Genomic DNA, 9,236 nt, shown 5'->3' on the forward strand with positions numbered 1-9,236 from the left:
ACTGAAGTTGCCCCTGAAATGTGAAATGTGGTTATTCTTTTGCTCTTGCATGAGAATGGTAGCCATTACCATATTTATCCACTGAAATGCTATTTGTCCTTCCTTGTCCTTCCAGATCTTAACGTGATTTTACGTTCATGCCAAGGAATGATTGTTAACTGGTATTTTGCTGGGGTTTTTAAAAGATTGATATTATCTTTTATGCTTTTATCCCCATATTCTAATGAAAGAACCACATAAAATCAAGTTGAATTCAACTGGATACCTGAAGTTATACAAGAGAAACATTGGAACAGGTGCCTGAATAATGACGTTCCAGAACAACTTAGAGGCATGAACAAGGTATGGGATTCATGCCACCAAACCCTGTTGTTTGCACAAAGCAGATGTCGATATGAGAGTTAGCCAGTCTAGGTTCTCCAGTCAGTTTGGGAAGAAATTGGCACTTAGAGGAAACAGATCATATTTTCAAATGACTACTTCAAAACAATACAAATTACGCACTGGAAGTACCTTCTTTTCACTTTGAATATAAAGGGAACATGAGGGAACTAGCTGAGGTATAGACATTTAAAAAGTTGGAATCAAGATTTGGTCAGTTGAACCCCACAAATTCAGTTGCAGTGTTGGATTTGCAGTTAAAATTTATTGCAGAGGATTTAAAGATGTCAATATATTTTCAGAACCCTTGCTAAACAGTAGCATTTAGGAGACAGCATGAAGATATTTTAACAAGATAATATGCTGCATAAAAACCCCTGCAATGGAAAGCACAAAGTTACTGAAATTAATTACATATTCTTCAAAACTCATTTGGCACAAGACTCTGATCTTCATTTTCTAGTTAGGGATCATTTTTTGTTCTCTGCATGTTTTGTGATTATTTCTAAACAGTGTTACACTTCAGAGCTTAAAAATCCCTTATGCCAATATAATTTTGCACTTATTAGAATTGATTTTGTTTTATGGGTAACGGTCTGGAAAAAAAAAGTTTCTTACCACATCTAACTCAAAAGCACCTTAAATCTTCATAAAAATCTTCAGCATTGTGCTACAGCAAGCAACACACAAGGAGGCATATTTCCCAGGTCAGAACATTCCAGCTAAACCTCCAATCAATTAAGAAGCCCACAGGAAGGCGACATGCAGAGAAATACTTGGCTTTGTACCCAAAGAAATTAGAATGCAAATCCTAATAAACAGAGCCACAATTTGAAGGCTGGTGTCCTGAACCACAGCAGGTTAGAAAGGCCTGTTCTAGATGAAGAAAATTAAAGGTCGTGTTTATCTTTTTTGCAAAAAAAAAAGCTTTGGCAATTTAAAAGTCCAGCCTTTGCAAACACAGCGTAGGTTTCCACTTCTCTTTCATTTTCACAGAGATGTACCACCTTCTGTAAATCTCTCTTCTAATCCCTTCAAACACTAAACTAGTGATCTGTGTAACCTCAGCTGCATGACAGAGGAAACAGTCCTCTTGCAATACTACTTGCAGATTATATAAACTCTCTTCTGGCCTTGCCATCAAAGAGAACAAAATGGAGAGGAAAAATACAAGAGGTATCTTCATAACAAATGGCTGAATAAAGAGAATATATACTAGGTCACAGTTGAAATCTTGTACTAGGCCTTTTGGAATCACAACTTCCTGGATCCGAAAATAATTTCTTCTTTAATCTCCTCTTCACCAGTCTTTACATTCAAAAAAGGAAACATAATTTGGCCTGATTTTTTCCTTACTTCAGCAAGGATCTGTGTAGCTCTTTTTAGTTAAATGTTAACTGTGAAGTCACTAGAATAACCTGATTTATTTAAAGTTTATAAAAAATACGGATTCCACATTAAAAAATCCAATAGACTAGGCATTTTATGAATAATTAAACCGCAGTAGGAGCTGAATCAGGACTCTTGCTGCACATAAAGGATGAAATTTTGGGTGAAAAATTCTCACTGAAATTTTCACGATGCTACTAACAATTTTAATCTGCCTGTAAAGCCCAACCTGCTTAAGAAATGAAACAGCACAATGAGAAAACCATCCCGGTGGTATTGCAAAAGCAACTTGGTTAGATTTGTATTTATTCTCTACAGGAAAAAAAAGGGATACTACAATAAAAATATTTTTAATCTGAATTTATGCTTCAGCACACTCTTACATTTCACTGTCGGAGTCTGCGGTATGTCTGTGTGTATTGTCCAATTCTCTCAATTATCTTGTAAATACGGTGATTTTATCTCCAGTAGCAAGCCAACCCACTGTAACTCATAATAGTAGTAAGACTAAATGAGAGAACGGCACAGCCTGATGATAGGCACAAGAAAATCAACACACAGAACAATTTACTGGAGAAAAGAATCCGCATAATTACATGAAATAAATACTGGGCCATTTCAGACCAGCACGCTCAGATCACAGAATTTGCTGCTTGTAGCAGACAGGTAATAAAGGTACATGTATTTTCTGAGACTGGTGGCTAGTTGACAAAATACAATCTCCTCCCAATTCTCCAAAGCACAGTTAATAAAATATTCTATCAAGCCCAAAGATAATTGTCCTCATTGCATAATCAAGCAAAAATAATTTTGATAAAGTTAACAACTGCAGTGAAAAGGTTAAATATATAGATTTGGGTATGCTTTCTTTATATCCATATCTTCCATAAAAATGTCTTTCTTTCCTCACCAGAAGAATGGGTGACCTCCCCTCAGATTTGAATAACTTCAGTTTATCAAACAGTCTCAAAAGAACAGATGGAATTTTATTTCTTAGTGCCCAATTATAACATGGATATGACTCTTATGGAAAACGTTTTAAAACCATTTCCTGCATATAAAAGCAAAATATCACAAAAGCATTGCCATCACTAAAAACATCTATAATTGCCATTATGAAAAAAAGAGAGATAAATCAAAATACTTTTAAGATGACTGGGATACCAAAAAACATATTCATCTGGAAAATTATTCAGAATGAAAATTATTTCATACAAATTCTTGGAAACAGGACACACTGTACCTATGTAACGGTGTCATGCCCCTACCACATAAATCAAATTCCATGACAAAAAATGTCAAATACGAGAAAGAGTACACAAATTTTGTTCTTCCTGACACTTTTACCCTGAAAAATACTTATTATCATAGAATCATGGAATTGTTTAGGTTGGAAAAGACTTTTAAGATCATCAAGTGCAACCATTAATCTAACCCTGGCAAGTCCACCACAAAACCATGTCTCTCACTGCCACATCTACACATCTTTTACACACCTCTAGGGATGGTGACTCAATCACTTCCCTGAGTCTGTTCCAGCGTTTGACAACCCTTTTGGTAACGAAATTTTTCCAAGTGTCTGATCTAAACCTCCCCTGGCACAACTTGGGTATATTTCCTATTGTCCTATTGCTTGATTCTCGAATTATCATTTTGATTAAGATAAAGATTTTTTAATAACTAGTTTTTCAAAGAAATTTAAAAAAAAAAAAATCCAGCGCTGGTACTTTGGAAGATTAATCCTAGTTTTGATATGTGGTTATCTGTACTATTTAACCACACACACGCATAAAATAAAATTTCTGGAGTCTAGAGACCTAGGATTATGATTTCTATATGACTAATATGACATTTTTATGTGATCATCTCATTTTGATGAATTATTTTAGTAAAATGTTTGTGACACAAGAGAACTGTAATAGGTTTTAATTATTGTTTTGTTAGAGGAAGATTATGAAGATGTGTCAAATTGTCTGATGATTAACTTTGCATGGCATTTCTAAACTATTATAATCTTCCTCTATCTTTGGCTTAACAATGTTTTTTAAAACCCCTATGCATGCCTATATTTTACAGAGAAAATATATTTTACAGTGACACAACAAGGCTGCAGGCTCATGAAAGTAAAAACTCCTTGCTTGAAGAAGGTTAAAGTTTTCTCACTGGGGTGTAACAACAGGCTAGTTTAAACAGGCTAAATTTATGTGGCATGTTTCACCAATTCCATCTAAAAAAAAAAAAAAAAGAAAGATAAAACATAGAATCTGTAATCATTGGGGAGCAACAAACTGCAACAAAAACAACTTAAGAGATGATGCAGTGCTACTGCTTCCTTTCTGGAAGGCTGAACTTCCTACAGAAGGATCCTACCAGAACCTGCTTGAGAAAGACAGCTGACTCCTGCTGACATAGGAGGATTCTGCAGCCAAATGGGATGTGTCACAGAGTTACCATTGATGAGCCTGGGAAAATCAGGAGAGTGCCAAGAGACGCCAACATGCTGAGCCAAAGGAGAGTTAAGGGGATGTACCAGCCAAAGACGGATTCCAGGACCCCAACTATAGGAAAGGGTATCAAGAGGAAACCTTATTTTCAAGACCTTTAAGATCATCAAATCCAAATATAATTAACATTTGATTCAATGATCCTAAGGGTCTTTTCCAACCTAAAGAATTCTATGATTCTGTGATTCCCTGCTGACAAAAGGGGAAGATGTCCCTGCCTCCTCTGCGGTGTCAGCACAGACCTTTCCCTGAGCTGATGCAATGCTCTGAGCCAGTAGCCATGTCTTCTGATTTTAATTGATTCACTGTTGGTACAGTAAGGTACTTTGTACCCAAGTACACAGACAGATCAAGCAGTAGCCAGGAGGCCAGGAACAGACTGCAAGACAAAAGCGGGGGCAAAAAACAGGACCTCTCCTTTTTCAAGGGAGTAGAACTACTCAATCCCCCTGGTGAAATCACAGCCTAAGGGCTAAAGGGATCAGACTGTTATCCATGTGCTCTGTATGGAAGTGGCTGGTTGGAGAAATGCTGTGTTTCTTCTGCATCTCCCTCCTGTAACACATTGCTTGGCAATGCTCATTATTTAATTCATTGCAAGCATGGAAGAAAAGTATGCTGGTGCCAAGACCTAATTTTCTGGTACCTGCTAAAAGGCTTAATTCAGTATTTTTTCACCAAAGATTCCTGGAAGTCAAACATTCATTATTCAGTCCAAAACTGACAAGCTAGAAGCACATTTTGCAGGTGGAAGATGTTTTACTGCATTTCTTAAAATTCCAGATTTGATACTTCCACAGAGTTCTTAGCATAGATACTTATGCAATAAGCTCTTCCTCCATATGGGCACAAAAATTGCCATTCTTCATATGGCACGCACTCGTGAACATAGAAATGCAACAAAGATTGGAAGATTTAAGTCGCAGTGTGTGCTTCAGAAGCAAGGGAGAAATCTTTCAAAAATACAAACACTTAAGCTTAATTTTATGGCCAGAATCTAAACTGGTCATGTTGACTTGTTGAAGGAGTAGGAAGTTGTGGGTCCCAGTTCTGTATCATCGGGCAGTTCTACTTAAATGCTCAGCAATATATTATAATGCAGCTGTAACAGAGACGACAGTAAGGGAGAATAGGAAATGAAGGAGGAAAAAATAAAAGCAGGCTAAATAACATTGTTTTAAATACAGTTCTCCAGTACTTTCTTCTCTGTGTTGTGGCTGTTGTTCTGTTTATTTTCCTTCTCAGCTCAATTACACCAGGCCCAGCTAGGTGGAATTGTAGGCATGTGGGATGAACAGCTTCTATTTACTGCAGTTATTTTCTCTCTTGCAATGCTATTAACAACAAGGAGGTCTTGCCCAAAGAGTTGTCAGAAGTATTCTAGACCATCTCAGTAGCACCCACAGCATCCAGGGGGCTATATTGTTATTTTCTGGTTTGTAATTTTTTTTCTCATTTTTCTGACCTAAAAGCTTTCCATTGAACAACTGTGTTTACATATTGCCAAAGATCCCAACTGTTTAATTAGTGCTGAAATTGTCATTCCTTTTGTCATTTACACAGCTAGGAAAGTCAAAGTTAGGTCTCATTGCTATAACACAACATATTTGAGTCTGGGTAATTAAGGGTTGTAGAAAAAAACAAATTTTATAAGGAATTAATTTTTTTTCCTCTGGCTTCACTCACAGGGAGAAGAGGGCAGACTTTTTTCTTGGAAATGAACCAGTTTTTCTGGAGTTGAAGAGAATGTTGTTGTATATAGACCCATTAGTGAAATATAGTCCTCTAAACCATCCCTGGCTTATTTGCAGACAGGACAAGTCCCATTAACTCTCTCAACTAACAAAGAAAAATCACACTCACTCTCCTTTCTCTACTCGCTGTAAATTCTCATGAAGTGAAAAAAAATCAACCCTGCCAGCTTCTTGAACAGGTTGAGACAGCATAGGAAAATTCTGAATTTGCAGCACTGAAGAGGTCTTCCTTTTATGAAATCACTTGGATCCCTGACTCTGCATCAGACGATCCTGATCCTATGTGTTGGGTTTGCATGTCAAGGTTTTGGTAGTGGCAGAGGATACAGGGATGTCTGTGAGATGCTGCCAAAAGCTTCCCCATGTCTGACAGAGCCAATGCCAGCCAAGACGAACCCGCTGCTGGCCAAAGCTGAGACCTGCAGCAACAGCCCATCAGCATCTCTAGGACAACCCACTTAATTAAGAAGGAGAAGAAAAAAACCCAAACCACAAAACACCAGAGAGAGAACTGAGAATATGCGTATGAAATATACGTATGTATATATACACATATATTAAATGTGTGAAAGAAACCACTCTGCAAACACCAAGGTCAGCAGAGGAGTGAGAGGAGGTACTCCAGGTGCCACAGTATATTTTCTGGCAGGACTTGTGATCCCTGGGAGGGACCCATGCTGGAGTAATTTGTGACAGGAATTTTATAGAGGGGAAGAGGTAGAGAACTCTGAAGTGAAGTTCAGTCCAGAAGAGAGGGGTTTGGGGGGAGGATTTTTAGTTTTATTTCTCATTGCCATATTCTGGTTTGATAAACAATTTCCCCAAGCTGAGTTTGTTCTGCCCATAGCAGTAATTGGTGACTGAACTCTCCCTACACTTATCTCAACCAATGAGCCTTTCATTAAGTTTTCCCTCCCCTGCTCAGCTGGGGAGGAGATTAACAGCAGCTTCCCTGGGCAGCAGGCATCCAGCCGGGGTCAGCACTACCACGAAACTCTTGATGCCTGCTCAGAATACAGCTCCACAGCACCTCAAGCCAACCTAAGGTGCAGTACAATATTACTGCTAACTAGCTGTGCTTCCTCATGTCCTTCTTTGTTGGTGGTTTGTGAAGATAACCACATTAAACCACCTAAAAGGAAATTTTGCGATTTTGCCAAATCAGTTTCCCAAACAGATCCTCTACCTGGTCACAAGTGTTGGCTCCTTTGCTTGACAGAGTACAAGACCATGTGGTCAGAACACAGGACAGCCAGGCCTGGATTTAGACTGTTTCTCATCACTGTAGCACACATATGTTCAAACTGGATTTAACCAAGTAAATCTGGGTACTAAACACAGTCCAGCTCCAACAACATGAAGATTTGAATCTGCTTATTTCCTCAGAGGGGAAGTACTTATAGTGAGAGGCCAGAAATGAAGTGCTGAAAAGATGATTCTTATATTTCACATCTGCATTCATGACCTTGGAACAGCAAACAGCAATACATTAATGAAAGCTGCAGATAAGAGCTACATAAACCAAAGCCATAACATCATACATACATAAAAAAACAGCTGATTTTGAAAAGGGCAATAATAAATACAGGATGACATTTAGCCACACTAAATGCAAGGTTAAATACTAAGTGATGACTATTAATTAGTTCCAATTTCAGGTGTGATCTCTTAAAAGCAGGGGGATGAAAAAGCCGTGAGATCATTAATGGATTACAAAATGTGTACAACCCACGAATTCGATACAGCTATGAAAAAAGACACAGTAACATAAATGCAGGAGATACTGGGAAATATGAATGCCATTGGACAAGCTGATAGTGAACTTCTTGGGTTTTCTATTTTTTTTTTCAGTTTGGTCTATGTTTATATAAGCACAGTACAAGGATGAAAAGCTGAATTTCACGCCTGGGCAACAAGCCAGCCCATAGGGAAAAAATTAATGACTTCAATGTATCAATTGCCTTTTTTACAGCATCTCATCTACCTTAACCCTAATGAGACCCCAGCGAAGATGAGCACAACAAAGTGCTTTGCCATGATCAGTTTGGCAAGCAGTGTGTGACACCAAGCATTTCATCTGCAGTGAATGTTGTCCTTTCTGCAGACAGCAGAAACTGGGGAAAATGTAAGGGGAATCTCACAAAATATCTTCTATAATGATAATATTGACCTATCAGAGTTGAAAACTCAGTCATCATCTGTATTAACAGACAAATGAGTATTAAAGACAAAAACTGCTTTGCAGTTCCATGCCACCATACTAAAGAGGAATACATTTGTCACAGGTCACAGACAAACAAAACTGGCACCTGCTGTTTTTCTGCCACAAAAGTATCCATTACTATCCAAACAAAACTTCAGTTCTAGCTCCTTCATCACAAGGAAGATGTGAACAGTTTTATATATTAATGGGATAGGAATCAATATTTGCATCCACTTTTGCCTGCATAACTTCAACAAGCATCTGCAGACCATTTTGGTTTGAGAACAAAACGGGATCACAAAATTGTTATGGTTGGAAAGGACCTCTGGAGATCATCTACTCCAAACCCCCGCCAAGGCAGGGGCACCTAGTACAGATTGCACAGGAACGTGTCCAGGTGGGTTTTGAATGTCTCCAGAACCAAAGACTCCACGATCTCCCTGGGAAGCCTGTTCCAGTGCTCTGCCACCCTCAGTGTAAAGAAGTTGTTCCTCATGCCGAGATGGAATTCTTATGCTTTAGTTCCTGGATATTGCTCCTCACTCCGTCGCTGGGCACCACTGTAGTCTGGCACCATTCTCTTGGCTCTCATCTTTGGGGTATTTATATGAACTAATGAGATCCCCTCTCAGTCACTTCTCCAGAATGAACATGCCCAGGTCTTCTCTCTGTTGCTCCAGACCCCTCATAGTCTCTGTGGTCCTGCGCTGGACCTCTCCAGGACCCCCTTGCCTCTTGCACTGGGCAGTCCAGAACTGGACACAGCACACCAGACGTGGCCTCCTGTTACTAAACTCCCCTCTCCTACATCCTCCCTATGTGACCGCAGCCCTGTCCTGTCCCGTCCTGTCCTGCCCGGCCCAGCCTCGCTCCCTCCCCGTCCCGCCGGCACCTCCCTCCAGCGCCTACGGAAGCGCCGGCTCCCGGGATCGGGGTCCTATCTCAGCTGCGGAACAGCCGGAGCTACTGCCTCATTCAAAAATCTCCCTACCATTCTCTGATGCG

Source organism: Catharus ustulatus, chromosome 2 (assembly GCF_009819885.2).
Source record: "Catharus ustulatus isolate bCatUst1 chromosome 2, bCatUst1.pri.v2, whole genome shotgun sequence".
Classification (NCBI taxonomy): domain Eukaryota; kingdom Metazoa; phylum Chordata; class Aves; order Passeriformes; family Turdidae; genus Catharus; species Catharus ustulatus.